The sequence below is a fragment of the Taeniopygia guttata genome, chromosome 1 (assembly GCF_048771995.1).
Source record: "Taeniopygia guttata chromosome 1, bTaeGut7.mat, whole genome shotgun sequence".
Taxonomy (NCBI): domain Eukaryota; kingdom Metazoa; phylum Chordata; class Aves; order Passeriformes; family Estrildidae; genus Taeniopygia; species Taeniopygia guttata.
The window spans coordinates 32,348,631-32,364,831 of record NC_133024.1 but is presented as its reverse complement, the minus strand read 5'-3'; the positions used below and the strand labels follow the sequence as shown (position 1 = coordinate 32,364,831).

Sequence of the window (16,201 nt, the reverse complement as noted above, 5' to 3'; positions counted from 1 at the left end):
AACATCATCTTGCAGAAATTGGGAAAGAAAATGTTTTCCAAATAAGATAAATAGAACTCTGAGTTAAATAGCCTCAAAAAAATACTTGATTTTGAAAATGAAAGTCTAGGGAAGCCACAAGGGAAAGAAAAGATCGATCAGTAGATGATTACAATGGCAGATATGCAGAATCAACATCTTAAAATTGATTTTGCTACTCTTGAGAATTTATGACATGAGCTAAAATTGCCAACTTGGTGGAAGACAGGACATTTTTAGTATTGCAACATGTTTTCATCCCATAACTTTATTGCTTTGAGTGACCTGTTTTATGCAACCCAATCAGCTGAACAGAGAATTTATCATTCTTTCAATGCACTTTCAAAACACTATTTTATGATCCTAACATGATTATTGAGTTAAGAATGGCTTGTATTTCTAAATGTCCAGCTGAAAATATCTGGCACTCTACGTAAATAGGAATTAAGGGCTCTTCAATCAGAGGAGCAGACTTGATTGCCATTAACTGAAATAACCTTTTGTTATGCAAGACTGTTCAATAAGCATTGGTAACAATGGGGTTCAATTGTGTGAAAATAACACATTTTCAGTACAGAAGATGGTATAGTTAGTGATATCAGAATATGATATGGTTAGTGATAACAGAATAATCTTGTATTCAAACAACAATGCCAAGTGACGCAAGATGAAATGGGCTCTGGCAGTTGTTTCATAAGAGAAGCTTCAGACATGACTTTATGTAGACAAAAGTACACTGGTATTATTTGGCCATTGGAAGATACTAACTTCGATCCTTGGTCATGATAGTTTCTTATTTTCTAGTAGACTTATAAAAATAAACAGGGTTATTCCCTGAGCAATTCACGAAGTACACACATCAATATGTAAACTGATACACACTGCATCTTCTTTGCCTTGTTCATTCACCTCTCTTTCCTTTTAAATCAAAGGCAGAAGGTGAGAGAAGAAAAATATATGTTATTGTCACTTACATAATAACTGAGCCTTGTACCAGGTAAATTTTAGTTCTTTGTTTTGCAATGCCTACTTCGGTTAGAAGAAAACCAAAGATCCTAAATACTAATTCGTTCCATCAGATTGCTATGACCAGGTCCAGATTAGGCTGTTAGTTGCTAAAATATGTTGAACATTTTTTCTGAGTTGTAATTTAAATTTAAAAGGAGCATGCTGCTTTAGTGTCATGCACCATAATGTGTAGGACAAACTCAAAAATAATAACAAAATAATCACTAGAAATGGCTTTTTTTCAAGTGAGTTTGAACACATATAAAGAAGGAACCAGCCTTTAGCACTACTTCTGGCAATATATTTTGTAATTAACTGAAAAAACTGTTTTCTAAGGGAAAATAAAGACCGGGACAAAAAGTATCCTAATATAAATACAAAAATACAATATCTTAAGGCAAATATTTATGATTTTCTTATTCCAGTCAAAAGCTGAGAAAATCCACCAGTTTATTTACTGTATTTATGGGAGCAATCTTATTAAGATGACTAGTTTTCTCAACATAAGTAAGCGATTCCAGTCTCTTGCAGCTTCTGAACCATGAAAATACCTGATGACTACAATTATTTTTGTAGCTTCCGGGCACAAAGAAGTGTATAGTTTGTTTAGTGTATGTCACATGATAGGTTCTCCTTTTTTTCTGTCTTTGAACCATGTTAGGAAAGCAGCTTGATGACAATCAATGTAGGAACTTCTCTAGGTCATTTGTTCTCTTTCTAAGCAAAGTTTCAGAATTGTTTAAGAATATCTCAAGAAAATATACCGAGTCATGTCAAAAAATATACTCAAAACTTTTGAAATGACTACTCAGCATTTTGCAAATTCATAGTTCCTGGTATCATAGAATGGATTAGGATTCAACATCAGTAATTACTTCTGTAATTAAGCAGTTCTGAAACTGCTTCCCAGATATATTCACTTTTTTCTATCCTGTGGAAGTTCTGATTGCTACTTTTACAAATACAGTCTAGAGTGCCCTGGTAATGACATTGGCCCTCAGCAATGGGAGGTCACCAGCCCCCATACCATATTCAGCAGTAGGCACATATTTAATTCCTTTTCCCTGTGTTCCTGAAATTCCTACTTGTTGCCTGAAAATCCCTCACCGCATTTTCCTAACCCCACCCATGCACACTTGATCAGGCTATTAGTTCTGGGTGACCTGTCCCTGGTTCTTTCTATTGAATACTTCAAATATCTGACTTCAACATTTTATCCTTGGGATACTACTGCACTGTTGGACCCAGCCTTGGACAGCAGAGGGTCTGTCTTGGGGCACCTGGTACGGACTACATCAAACACAGGGGAAGTTTCTGGCAGTTTCTTACACCAGCCACTCTTTTTAGTCCCTCTCCTACCAAAACCTTGCTGCACTAATCCGATACACATGGTTTCAGCACAAATTCAAAACAAGTCCTAATGTTAATCAGTAGTACATCAACTAGAGCTCATACATTTCCCTTTGGCCCTATTTTGGAAGAAGATATCCGTCTTTTCTGCTGTCTTGACTTTAACTGCCTGTGATTTTGTCTCTTGAAGCAGAAACCTGTGTTGTTTAAGGCCATTAGCCAGAAATATTGTGCAATCACTCTGTTAGCAAATAATTTTAAATCTAATTTAAACAAAAGAGTGATTATATGTGTTGTATTCATTAACGATGAATAATTACTTTCCACAAATATATTTACTCTAAAGAAGTAATGACATAAATTCATTTGAATTTGCATTTCAGAAAATGAAGCCCACTAGAAAGAAATGTAAGTAGTAGTGCCAGGATTATATTTTCAATTTAGAAAAAAAAAAATCTGGAGTCCTGCTTTCAAAAAGTGATGATCTGGGATATATGCAGTAATATTTTAGACCTCTGCAATGTGATCACCTTTGGCTCCATGTACAAAGTGGAAGGAAAGAGGCATTTCCTCCATGCAGTTCATTTGACACTTTTAGGCACTCTAAAACCTCTTAATCTGCTTCCCAAATGTACAGAACACCTCTGTCACCTCTTAACATTGTAGATCTTCACACCAGGTATGAAGAATTAGTACTCAGGTATTGAAGTACCAATAAATACATCTGCAGCACCCTACCAGAACACTTTTCTTGTCTCAAGCTTACCAGGGGCAATGCTGATGCTTCCAATAAAAGCACTATCCCAAAATACTGCCCCTGCTGACACAACTGGCCCTTGGGTAGAAAAATCTCAACTGAAACACTGCAAGATACTTATTCAGACTCTTACTGTGACTCTGACTGGTACTGAGGTGAAGGAAAGAGCTGGTAGAGGAATCCCAATTTTACGCTCAGTTTTGTAGACACCAGCTGTGAGAAGGGGTCTTAGCCTGCTGAACCAGAGGGGCATTCTGGGGAAAATGAACAGCTGATCATAGTCTTGCTGCCTGTCTGCAATTCAGGAGGGGTCGTGAGGCCTCTGACAGCTATCAGACAGCCTTCAGCTGTCTTTTCCTCAGAAATACTTCACACCAATGCTCCACTTGTAAAACCCCAGGAGCAGCAGTTGTGTCTCAAAGAAAAACTGTGAGCTTAGACCCTGCTGCAGCTGATGTTAACCCAGTCTGCTCTGGGTCAAGGTTAATCCAGCCACTGAGCCTCTTTGACTGCTGTGTGATATAGCAGTATCTATAGGCAGTTGATTTCTCTAGTGTCACAGCAATGTACACATCTGCTTCCTTTTGCAGCATTAGAACTTCCTTTATTTCTTTTGCCAAAGTATGTTCTGACTTGTCAGAAGATGCTTTGATTTATAATCACCTTCCTGAAGCTGCCTGTGTGAATATATTGGGTGAATATATTTTTGATATATCTAGCAGTTCTCATTGGGATTCCTAGTGTGTGAGGAAGGGAAGGGACAGGAAAATAGGAATGATCCATGCTATGTCCAGGATAGCCCAAAAGTATTAGGGATTATGGTTATTATCTGATGCTACTGTTCACTTGAATATGACCTGGAGTGTTATTTTTTGTTACTAATGAAAAACAAATGCCAAGAAAAAGAAGGAAAGGAAGAAAGAAAGAAAAACTATATGCAGTTTCTCTAAGTGGCTAATTCTTTTGTATACTTTTGTATTTCTCCAGTCATGGCTGTTCTGAAACTAACTGCAACTGTTTCATATTTCCTTAATGTGTCTTTAGAGTCCTTGCAATTGTAGTTAGGAATAATATTTTTTTCTTTATTTTTCATGGTACTGGATCATGTAGTCTATGTCCTCTCCTAATTTAGATAGGTAGTTTATTATTTTAAATTAATCTACTTTAGATTTGTGAGTAATTGCTACTTATTTTTCAATCACAACCCCAAATATATTTTATTTAGATGTCTGAGGAGTTTAGTCCATGAATCTACAAATAAAATTGTTCTTAAGAAATCTAATAAGATTTTTGGAAAGTGAAGAAAATATTCCCCAAATACCTGTAAACCAAACTTGTAAATCATTTTGCAGTGCAGATACCAATGGCGGTCTTCATTATATTTCCTGGAAATTATTGCATCTGTGGCAATCCCATTAGGCTGTATTTACCATGTATGGAGAAAACTGGGCTCTTTAGGGGAATTTTTCTGACCTATTGTAAACACGCATATACTATGATTAGATGAATCACACTGTAAAACTTTCTGCATTAGTCATCAAGTCATTACATAAGTTAATTCCACCTTATTTCTGTGGATTTGTGAACTTTATTTTATTTATCCTCTTGTCCAGGTTCAATTACAACTTAGAATGTCAGCACAAGGATTATTTAGATCTCTATGAAGGTTTTTGTTTTTTTTTCTCTGTGTCTTCATTAATCCAGCTTTCAAGAACAGGCACCTGTCTTGCCAGGCACAGCATGAATATCTCTAGACTTCTCTGCAATTAAGTTCTCAGATTGGGTGCTAGATCTAAAGAATATTTGCCCTTGTTCCTTTTAGTTTAATGGCGCTCAGAGCTGGCTGAGACAGAACTTAGATGTCTTACATCGTAAACCTTCAGGATTTAAACTCCTTCCTTCTTGTTTTAAATTATTTTAGTATATGCAGTATCAAAGTTTTATATAAGAAATTTCGAATACTATTCTTTCTTTCAGGCTTGCCTAAAAAGCTTAAACATAAAACAGGTGGTCAGACGGATAAGTTCATGTTTAATCAGGACAAGTTCATGTTGTAATGGCATAGCCCTGAAAATGTTCAATGCAAGGTTGGATGGAACCCCAAGTTACTTGGTCTAGAGGGTGTCATCCCTGCCCATGGCAGTGGGGTGGAACTAGATGATCTTTAATATCCCTTCCAGCCCAAACCATCCTATGATTCTGTTCTGTGAATATTTTTATGCCATCTTTCCTTCTTTTTTTTTTTTTTCCTTCTGTTTTTCTCTATTGGCATTGACAATTGGAATAGAGATTTACCTGTCTGCCTTACATTCAGATCCTGTGTCTGATGCTGAGGTTTCTTGACAGTCTGCTTAGGAAGCAAAGGAGCAGAGCATGCACTGCAGCTGAGTGAGACTTGGTGCTGGTCCTCAGGTCTCATTTTCCACACACACAGGCTAACCTGGCAGATATATTTCTTAGGGGAATACTAATGTTAGCAGAGAATAATTTAGGTTTCAATTTAAGCCATCTTGAGCTTTCCATACATTTGCTGGGGGGAATTACTTTTGCAAATCCTCCAAGTGGATTTATAACCAAATGAGTGTTTGGTTTCACATTACTGCATGCTGAGAGGGAAGGCTGTCATGGGAACAAATATCTGTGCTAAATTTTCACATCCTTCAACCTAAAAAGGTGGAAAGATTAAACATTAGCTCCTGTGTTCTCAAAGAAAGAAGGAAAGGAAAAAACGTTTTGTGGACCGATGTAACTTAGAATACTGCAATGCATACATATTGGCTAGAGCAGTTGTGGATGTCCCATCCCTGGAAGTGTTCAAGGCTAATTTGGTGGGGCTCTGAGAAACTTGAAGTGGAATGTGTCCCAGCCCATGGCAAGGATTTGGAACTAAATGATCCTTATGGTCTGCTCCAACCCAAACCATTCTAGGATTCTACAGTACTATTGTGAAGGACAGAGAAATATGTATTTTTTCTGTATTATAGGCACAGTGAAAGCCTGAATTATTATACATGGTACTAGACATGAAAAAACACTATATAAGCTCTTGACATTAAGTACTAAAATGAACTGACAGGCTGCAGCTGAGCCCTGTATCTTATATTGTGCTTGTCTAAGGGAGAGATACAGCAGAGCCTGTAAAATAAGAATGGCATTTGACATCCCATTGCTTTACAAATCCGGCATGAAAGAGTCTCCTGTTTAGACCTTACTGTGGGCAGAAAGACAGCAGAGATGATGTCACCTTGGGAGTCCTCAGCCTTCAAAATTTCCTACCAGGAGTCTTAACTAATATTCTGTGATATTTTCAGGTACTTTGTCTGAAGGATGTACTCAATTTTGCCACTGTCCAGCAAGCTGGTTTCAGTGTTCCCACCTGAAACTGAACAGTAAGATACATTTAAAAAAAGAATAAACAGGAACACTGAAACTACATGTGTCATATATATATATTTCCTGGAAAGCAGCTAAATACATAAAGGCAAAGACTGATTAAAACATTATTTTTCATGGAACTTCTGAAGTGATCTCAATTTTAATTTTTTTTTTTGACAGAAAGTGTACAAAATTATAACATCTTTGTTTGGAATTCTTTCCCTTTTTCTGTCATACTGAAGGCTTTCCTTACTTTCTGGTCTCAGTAGGAAAACAATTGGCCACAGGAAAGAGCTGAATGCTATAGTGTATTCATGTTGCAAAGATAAATCTGAGTTGCTCTCTGGAAGACATCTTTTTCTCCAGACCAAAATCATCATAGTCTCCACAATATAGACTTATTTTAAAAACATTAACTTTAACTTTGATTTATCATGCCATAAATTTTTTTCAAATTTGAAGTGGGAATTCATTATCAGTCCTACTTACTTAGGCTGTATAAAAGTTGTTTTTTTGCAAAAATCCCTCACACCATTAAAGAATCAGATCCTTTTATTCAGGATTAGAGTGTGCCTGTATTCAATAATATCCACAGGTTTTCTTCTGCCAGCAAGCCTTGTATGCTGCACATGCTGTAGCATTATGCATCTTGTTCCATGGACCTCTTAGATCAAATGCAAAATAAAATCTGTCTGTTTCTGTCTGTGTTGCTTAACTTCTCTGCACAATAGGGACACAATGTCTGTTGCGGTGATGCTGGAATCAAGAAGGGTATGATTGAGTATGAAAAGAACCAATTTTTTATGTAATGCCTTAAGAGCTCTTGCTGTTAACGCTGGAATATTTGTGTCCTTGCATAATAAACCTGGAAGTTATATGGCTTAGGAAATCGTTATCACCTCATAAACAGGAAGCACCCTCAAGGTATCATCTACTACAGGCAATCTGATCACAAAAATCTGTGTTCCAGCTTTGCAGCAGTACTACATCAGTTCTTTTATGGCATCATTATGTTAAATGTTTTTAATGCAGGAATATTTCAGAATAATAGCAAACTATTTTCTGTTTCACTGCAGTTTCATTCAGGTCCATTAACGTGTGAACATGAAATAGAAACAGAGATTAAATGACTTGTCTAAGGTCACAGTGATCTACTGGGTTAGATGTGGGAACAGTGACAGAAAACACCTGACATCTGATATTGGTTTTGATTTGCTGTAGGACCTCAAATACATCACCTGTACGACGTCACTTATGAGAGTTATTAGAGCAAATGTGAACATGTATATCTAAGCTGCTTGCTAGATCTATTATAAATATTCAACATTGAAAGTATAAAGGAAAGGTAAAACGTGATAGCCCATTTTCACTCAAAGCAATAAACATCAGTACAAGTTGCCAAGATATTGCTAATCTAAATCTAATGTTTATATATTATATAATGTGTACACTTTAAATTTGTGCTTGGTTTTCTTAATGTCATTGTGTGTAAAAGTACTGATCTGTATCATGAATATGTAATAGAACAGATTTTGTAGCCTAGGACAGCTTCAGTAGTGCACCACACTGCTTCTTTAATGCAAATGTTCTTGAAGCACTGGAAGGGGCAGAGGTGGCCAGGGCATCTCTGCACCTTTAACCCCTCAGTGTAACTGCACTGCTGTCCGTAGTGAACGGGGACACAACAGAGACTTAGTGTGCACAGTGCTACTGAAGGACACTAATGGCAAGACAGAGAAGGGATTTCACCAGCTGCACAACACAGAGCATCTCTGTGGTCTCTGCACTGCTTAGAACCAGAGAATCACAGAATGGTTTGGTTTGGAAGGGACTTCAAAGACCACCTAGTTCCAATCACCCTGCCATGGACAGGGACACCTTCCACTAGAGCAGGCTGCTCCAAGCCCATTCTAAGGGGGTGCTGCTCCAAGCCCCAAACACTTTCAGGGATTTGGGCACCCACACCCACCTGTGGCAGAGTCTCACCACTCTCAGAGGAAAGAATTTCTTCCTAAAGTCTAATGTAAACCTAGTCTCCTTCAGCTTACAGACGTTCCTTGTGCTATCACCACATTTCCTTGTGAAAAGCCCCTCTCAAGCTATCTTTTAGGTCCCCTTTATGTACTGGCAGTCTGCTAGGAGGTGTCCCTGAAGCCTTCTCTTTCCATGCTGAACAAACTGCAGTTCTAGTGACACCATAGCTGTTAGCATGCAACAGACTTTCTACCTGAGAGGAGCAGTACAACTCATTATTTTCCTGTCAGCAGTAAGACAGCAGGAAGGGAATTTATTTTCCCCAAGCCATCATTTTGTCCTGAATCTTTTCCCCAGGTTTTTCTTTCCGAAGGAACTATGGCTCAGACTGACTCTTTACATTGTTTCTATCTTCTAGATTCTGCAGATTGCAGAGTTAAACAATAGTATTTTGCTGCAGTACTTATGGCTGTTCAAGAGTAAAAAAAAAAAAAAAAAAAAAAGAGAGTTCGTGTCCTGGCATTTGGGTGGAAAGGTAGAAAGTTCTCACTCAGTGGTAAACTTACTGTCTTCTCAGCTTCGCCTGTCAGCATGCTGACATTCTGAAAAATATCAATTTCTCTATTCAGATGTCTGCAAATGTGAGTGCCACATGCAGGTCTCTTGCTGTTCAGACTTCCAAAACTGATTTAATGGGTTTTTCTCTATATTTGAGGTCGTCCATATGAGAATAAGAAGCATGACAGCTGCTAACAGCAAAGAATACAAATGATAATCAGATCTGATAATCACCTGTCATATAAAAAAACAAAAAAGAATAAAAATGACCAAAAAAAATCTCTTCAAAAATACCAGAAGCATGAGTAGTTTCACTGACATTGTGAGTAAGGCAATTGTTTTGTATTTGCTGAATATATTCAACTTTACAATTTATTTCCAGAGGGTTATGCAACTAATGAAGAAGGGAAAGGGAAAGGGAAAGGAAAAGGAAAATTTGGACAAGGAAGGAAAGCAAAACCATTTATATATTTGTCTCTTTTCAGCAGTTAATTGTATGCAAAAAAAAAAAAAAAAAGCTTAGTATTAAACTACTCTACAATTTTGAATACATGTGATTTTCCATTCATTTCACTGGTATTTCCCTTTGCACATGCGGCTTGGCGCAAGGATAATACAAAAAGTTTGGGCCAGGTTTTGTCCTTTAACACTAGTCACCCTTTTCCTCGAGTAAAGTCATGTGATGTATGTATGTAAAGCCTTTAAAAAGTGCTTACTCCTATGTCATTAAATCTAATGGTCTAGAACTTCTTAACTCCACATTTTTTATATATAGTGACACTGGCTTCGTTTCTTAGCTGTTTTGTATTTCCATTCCTGAAACACCTGGTTAAATCTCTTCTTGCTTTGTTATATTACCATCACCTATACACACATCATCTGAGAGGATGTCCAACAATATGTAAATACTATTTTTGTCTTAATTATCTTCAAATTCCTAGTTCAGGAGAGTCATGCTGGGATTTCTGTGCAATTTTCTCCCAAGCTTGGCTATTAATATTCCATTGTAGATCAGCACATGATTTTCCTTTTGAATCACTCTACTTCCATTCATTGAGGACTGTACAAACGTATAAATTGATACTGCTGAGCTTTTTAGATTTAGCCAGCTGCTGGAAAAAAGGTTAATAGGTTTGGTTGCCTGGTGATACTATTCCAGTTCAAGTCTGTCAGATGTCTAATCATGTGTCTTAGCAAATGATATTGCCCAAGATATTGCTCATAGCAGGTTTTTTCTATCTTCTAAATTTCTAATATAAATTTTGAAAAAAAAGGCTGTCCTATCACCAAATGCATGATTGAGAGCTGTGATTTTGAGAATCAGATTAAATAATATATACATATATATGTATTTAAATAATTTAATATAGAACCTCAATATAATATATAATACATATGCGAATATGTTTATATTTTATACAATTATACAATTATTTTAAGCACAAGCTTTTATGGTGACTTTCACATTAAACAAATCATTAGACAAAGGTAGGCATATAGGTTGTTTCAGGAATATATTCACCTATTAAATAAAAAAAAGGAAAATGCTTGGGGTTTTCTTGGATTTAGAGAGGTGATAGCTACATGTGGTTAAATTTGCCTTCCAAATGTGCCAGCCAGGTGTTTGCCCACTTGAAAAGTACTCCAGTGACTGCGGTAGAGTGGCTGATTTGCTGAAGTGCAAGAGTACTCAATTGGTCTCTTCAGTTAAGAGCTCAGTTTCCTTGAATTTTGCTTTTTTGTTTACATCACCAAAAAATGACCTTTTACAATTGTTTTTAAGTCACCTATCCTGTGTGTGGGTGGATATAGATGTATGTGATATCTGCCTTGGCCAACACTGCATGGAATATGCAAAGGATGTGCTTATTTGGCTAATGGGTCAAAATTTTTATCTGAGGAGAACTCCAGATTAGTTTTCTCTGTGGATGTGATACCACATGGTCACATACATACACATTTCTTGTAAGTCAAGTCTGTATTACAAAAATGACAAAAAGCACATTAATTTTGCAGTTGTGGTGTTCATCTGTGATTGGGAGATGAAGGACATGAACATCATTGTCAAAAGTATACCAGACCACAAATAAAAGCTAAGATAATACTGACATATCTGAATACTTGAAAAAAATAGGAAAAAAGAACCAACAAAACAAAACCAAGAGCTTTATGAGGTAATAATATATAAGGATTTAAAATTAAGAGGATTCCAGGCAGCACAGTCATCTTCGTTGCCTCGAGTTTGCCCCTTAGAGTGTGTATTAATTGCTCTTTCCTATCAAACTTCACAGTATTAAAATCGGATCAAAGCTGGATTTCATTGTATTTGAAGCATTCATAGTAATTATTATTCCAAGGTAATTTGGTCTTTTAAGGTAGCTGCTTAATCTTTCCACCTTTCAAGTGAAAATCCTAGCCAATTACACTGATAGGTAGATCAGCTCTGATTTACTTAATCAGTTTGTTATTTTCTTCGTATTTATCTGCTGCAGCTTATAGTTCCAGGCTATTAATCCATGTTAAGGATGTGTTGTGAAAAAGGGAGATTTCCTTGAACCCCTGGTGCTTGATTAGTCTGTCATCCCTCAGGAAAGACAAGATCCTTGTATGCCATCAGCATCCCATTATGGGGACCCTTCACTGAATAGTCCTCTGGATCAGAGGGTGACTTGGCAGACTTGTTCAGGGACACAGAGCAACAGCATAAAGGGAGACCTCTCAGGGGCTGTCCCCACTTTGTGACCCCTCTGTGGGTCTCCCCACTCTTTCAAGTATGTTACCTGCTGCCAGCAATGTCCAGCACCTGTGAAGGACTCACACCAACAGTTTACAGAATAATGCTTTTTATTAACATAAAATTGTGATGGGTTAAGGTTCAAGAATTATCAGGGATGGTATCTCACTGCAAAAAGATATTCAAAGCAATGCACAGACAATCTCTAATCCCCAGTTAAAGTATTCAGTACCGACGGAGTGTGGTTTTTACCCAATAGGTGTCCTCTGGGGACAAGGCAGGTTCAGCCTATTGAGTGATCCCTGAAATTTTGATGAAGTCTTTCCTAAATTCTCCCCATTCCTAGCTTACTTTAATACTATTTCTTTATGTTTAGTTGGAGCTTGAGTGACACAGTCATTCTGTTACCGATGTTCACAAAAGGCTGAATGTGCATCTTCAAGTTCACTGTGTTTGGGCACATTTCTTCCTTGTGCTTTCTTTTTCTGTGGAGCGTGACGAGAAAAGGCAGGAGCAGGTTAGATTTGGAGGATCTATAGGAATAAAAAAACTATGTTCCTTAAAGTAAAAATGTAAAAGAGATTTTTTTTTTTTTGTTTCCTCCCTCCCCCAGCTATTTATAGGAAGGTGTAAGTGAGAGATGATGATAAATTCTTTGTGAATTTCACCAGTCATCCCACCAAAAAAAAAAAAAAAAAAAAAAAGTGGATCAATACCTGGAAAAAAGCCCTTTTCTTTCTTTGGCAGCTTGGCAGTGTGGGCTAGTTTTTAAATCTCTGCTGGAGCTTTTTAGGAGAATTACCTTATCTCTAATGGCAGCTGCCACTTTGCCTAAATCTAAGCTTACTGCTTTGTATTTTCTGCTTTCTCATTTGTGCTGCTATTCTCATTATACATCCCCTAAGGGCTACAGGCGTAGAAAATAATATAACATAGCAACATAACAGGACATAACAGAACATAGCATGACATAACAAAACATAAGGAAGAAGAAAAATTGAATAGGAACAGAAAGAGTAGTTTAATCTTTACAGAAGTTGTTCAGTGAAGTGTATGGCTTGGAAACAGATAATTACAGCAGCACACCCATGTGACAGGGTTAGACTGTGTTATTTCTGTAAAATTCCTTTCTCCCCAATGATCAGTAGGTTTTTGATACTGTGTGAAGAATATGGTACTTGGATAGCAGCATTACCAAACAGGTACAATAGCCCAGACTAGTGCTTCTTTATTTTTCTACCTTTTTCTTTGCTTTCCGGTATGTTGTAGTCTGTTCAGACTTTGGGGATTTAAATTGATTTTCCTGGCAGCTTTTTCTGTAGGTTTTCATTGTTCGAATCATGATAAGCTTTGCTCCCAGCACCAGTGGAAAAAGAAAATGAAATACAGGCATTTGTAGGTTGAGAACTCTCATAGGTGTCTATACCCTCCATCTCTAACATCAGCAATGTGCTGGATACATTACAACAATAAGACAATAGAATGTACAACATGAGGGGAAATCCTGTGAAACTCTGAGGACAGGCACTGGGTGTGTGGGTTTGGTTTTGTTTATTTTTTATGTGTTTATTTAACACTCAGTATAATGTGACATTAACTTATGAGAGTTTCTTTTTTTTATATCAGCACTGGTGTGAACATACTCACCCTAAATCAGGACAACTGTCCTCACAAAAGGAGGAACAGTTTTTAAATTGCATTGTTTCCTAACCAGAGAGAGACAAAGGTGTACTGAAGTGAGTTTCTAACTTGCTTGCATGGATCCAATTCCATTTAAATCAGTGCCAAAACGCCCACTGAGTTGAGTCATACAGGATCTTGCCAAAAGTCCTCTGTCATCCTGGATTAGAGAACACACAACTTCAGTGAAACCAGCTTTGAGTCCTGGGAGAGCTGGCACTAATTACATAACAGTGAATTTTCAGTATTTTACAGATTATTAGCTCTGGGTTTTTTGTGTTCAGGAAAGTCAAAGTAAGGCTGTGCAAAGAGCAAACTGGAAAAACGAGGAGGATTCTACACTCAACAGCCCCAAGGATATTATCTTCAGTGTCACTAACGTGTCCTGATTAACATTATGACAGAAGTTGTTAAATCCGATTGGGAAAGTCGTCTGTATGGCATATCTTGTTCATTCTCATACTGCCTTCTGATTTTTACTCTTTTCCCTGTATATCATACAAGCAGATTAGATATAGAGAAATGGCTTTGAGCTTTGCCAGAAACTGGAAACCACTAATTAACAGCTACTTAGAGTTGAGAAGTTGTACCATTTAATTAATGATATTCACGGCACCATGGACCTAATGAAAATAACCACTTTTTCCTCATTTTTCTGCACACATAAATTTTCTGTATTTTTCTGAGTCTGAAGAAAATTTTATACTGAGAAATATATTATTTTACCCTTTTGTTTTCAAACTGCAAAATTGTGAGATAAATATGGGGTTTAGTTTTAACATATTTTCCCCCAAATTTCTACAATAGATAAACATTTCATGCAATATATAGAGTGTTTTAGCATAAAAAGCAGTAGTAAAAAATGCACAATAAAACACATTGTAGCTCTCTGCCAGTGCAGCTTGCTGTTGAGTGTATGGGCATAGCACTTACATGGTGCCAAAACATAGTGTTTGTCACACTGAAGACCATAGATCTGTTTCTGACCAAGAGATGAAGCATCTGTCAGGCTTCATGCTGAGATAATTCCTGCAACTTGCAGTCCAATTCAGTATTTTTTTGGTTTCCAGTAGCACTTTTGACCGCTGCAATTACAAAATCAAGACCAAAAAAAAGCCTAGTGCAGCTGTTCCATATCCTTACATTGTGTTTCTTTGGTGTAGATTCAATTCTGAGCAAATGTGTCAATGACTTGAAGATAAATTTAAACCTTTCTGAGAGACACAAAACAAAACAAAGCAAAACTACTTCATTTTCTGTAAAGAAGTAATTTTTGAGAAAGTTTTATACGATACAAAAGAAAACCATAGGCCTGCAGTAAGATAACCAATCTGTAAGTTTAAAGAGCTTTTTTTCCATTGCTCACAATTTTTTCTTTTCCATTTACACAGATATATAACCTTTTTTCTAAGATAATTATTTTCATAATTCTTTATGGAAATAGAACTTAAAGTGGATGAAAGAAAGTTTCATTTCATGAGTATCTTTGAGAACGTGACCTAGCAACATCAGCAAGATGTTCAGAAACTAATATCCAAGAATTCGGGTAGCTCTTTGCCAAGACCTTATATCTAAGAAATAGACTAAACAGGAAAAAAATTATTTCCTAAGACCTTTCCTTTCTTTTATCTGGATAGCAATTATATTGACATTTTATCATTAACACATTATAGTTTTGATGATTGGCCTTTTTTCCCCTGATTCAGGTTGTACATTGGGATTTGTTTAACTTCTGCATGGTTGCTTCTGCTGATGTTAAAGTTTAATAAGTTTCTTTCATGCAGTATCTAAGGTTAGCTAGACCTTCACTGGCTTTATGAAAATGAACCAAATGTCCCCTTGGATGCATAGGCAGATATCAGAAGGAAACATATAAGGCAAAGTGACTCCCAGTCTCCTGCCAGATGCAACCCTACCATCATTGCCAAGATGAAGTAGTGCTACAATGAGATTGATTCATAAGGAAAGAGTATTTGGGTGTATCTGTGAGAGATTAATGTGACAAGCAAAGGATATTTCCAAAAAATAATAGTTTATTTTGGCTGAAGACACAGGTTTGCAATGAATTAAAGTCTTGGAAATGTTTCTGGATACAGATGCTGCTTTCTCATATAGCAACATATATGATTAAGACATCTGTCAGGTTACTAAATTACTTCCTTCTACTGGATGCTAGCCTGACCCAAGCCATAAATACTGCAATTTCCAGCCATGTGAGCTTCAGCAATACTAGATTTAAGCATGAAGTACCTGCAGAATCTAGTAAACAACCTTGAAGAACCTACTTCTACTACAAAATTTCCAGCCAGCCAAAGCTCTAGGAAGGAAACTGTGATAAAAAAGTCTACTTATCCAACAAATGGAATTTTTTTTCATTTACACATAGACACATTTTTAATATAAATATGATAGTACTTTAGTGGGAGAGTTGAGGAGAAGGTAAAAATATAAGTGGTATTTCTTTGGCCTGCATTCAAGCAGGCATAAGGGTATAAATAATTAAAAAAATAAAAGATTTATATCACTCCACTATACAAACAGAAGAGAAATGACAGCTGCCTCATTACAATCCCTTAGCAGGCAGATAGGACATATTACTGAATAAAAGAGCTGATAAGAAATATAAATCTACTTACATGTATAAGAAAGAGTAATCACAACAAATTTTGTTCCAACACAAGAATTTCCTTGTAAAAGACATTTCCACATGATTGTTTCAAAAAATTCTGACAGATGCCACTTGTCAT

General features: G+C 36.7%; 1 protein-coding gene and 1 long non-coding RNA gene across 39 annotated transcripts in view; one reads left to right on the top strand and one right to left on the bottom strand.

Annotated features, from left to right (window-relative positions):
* TENM4 (teneurin transmembrane protein 4) overlaps positions 1 to 16,201 on the top strand; it is a 1,535,912-nt gene that overhangs the window by 557,090 nt on the left and 962,621 nt on the right. The window lies entirely within an intron of this gene.
* Positions 1 to 16,201, bottom strand: part of LOC140685260 (uncharacterized) — a 53,054-nt gene that overhangs the window by 12,690 nt on the left and 24,163 nt on the right. The window contains exon 2 of the long non-coding RNA XR_012058598.1: positions 1 to 16,201. This exon is cut by the window's left edge and continues 12,690 nt beyond it. This is a non-coding gene — a long non-coding RNA (uncharacterized lncRNA).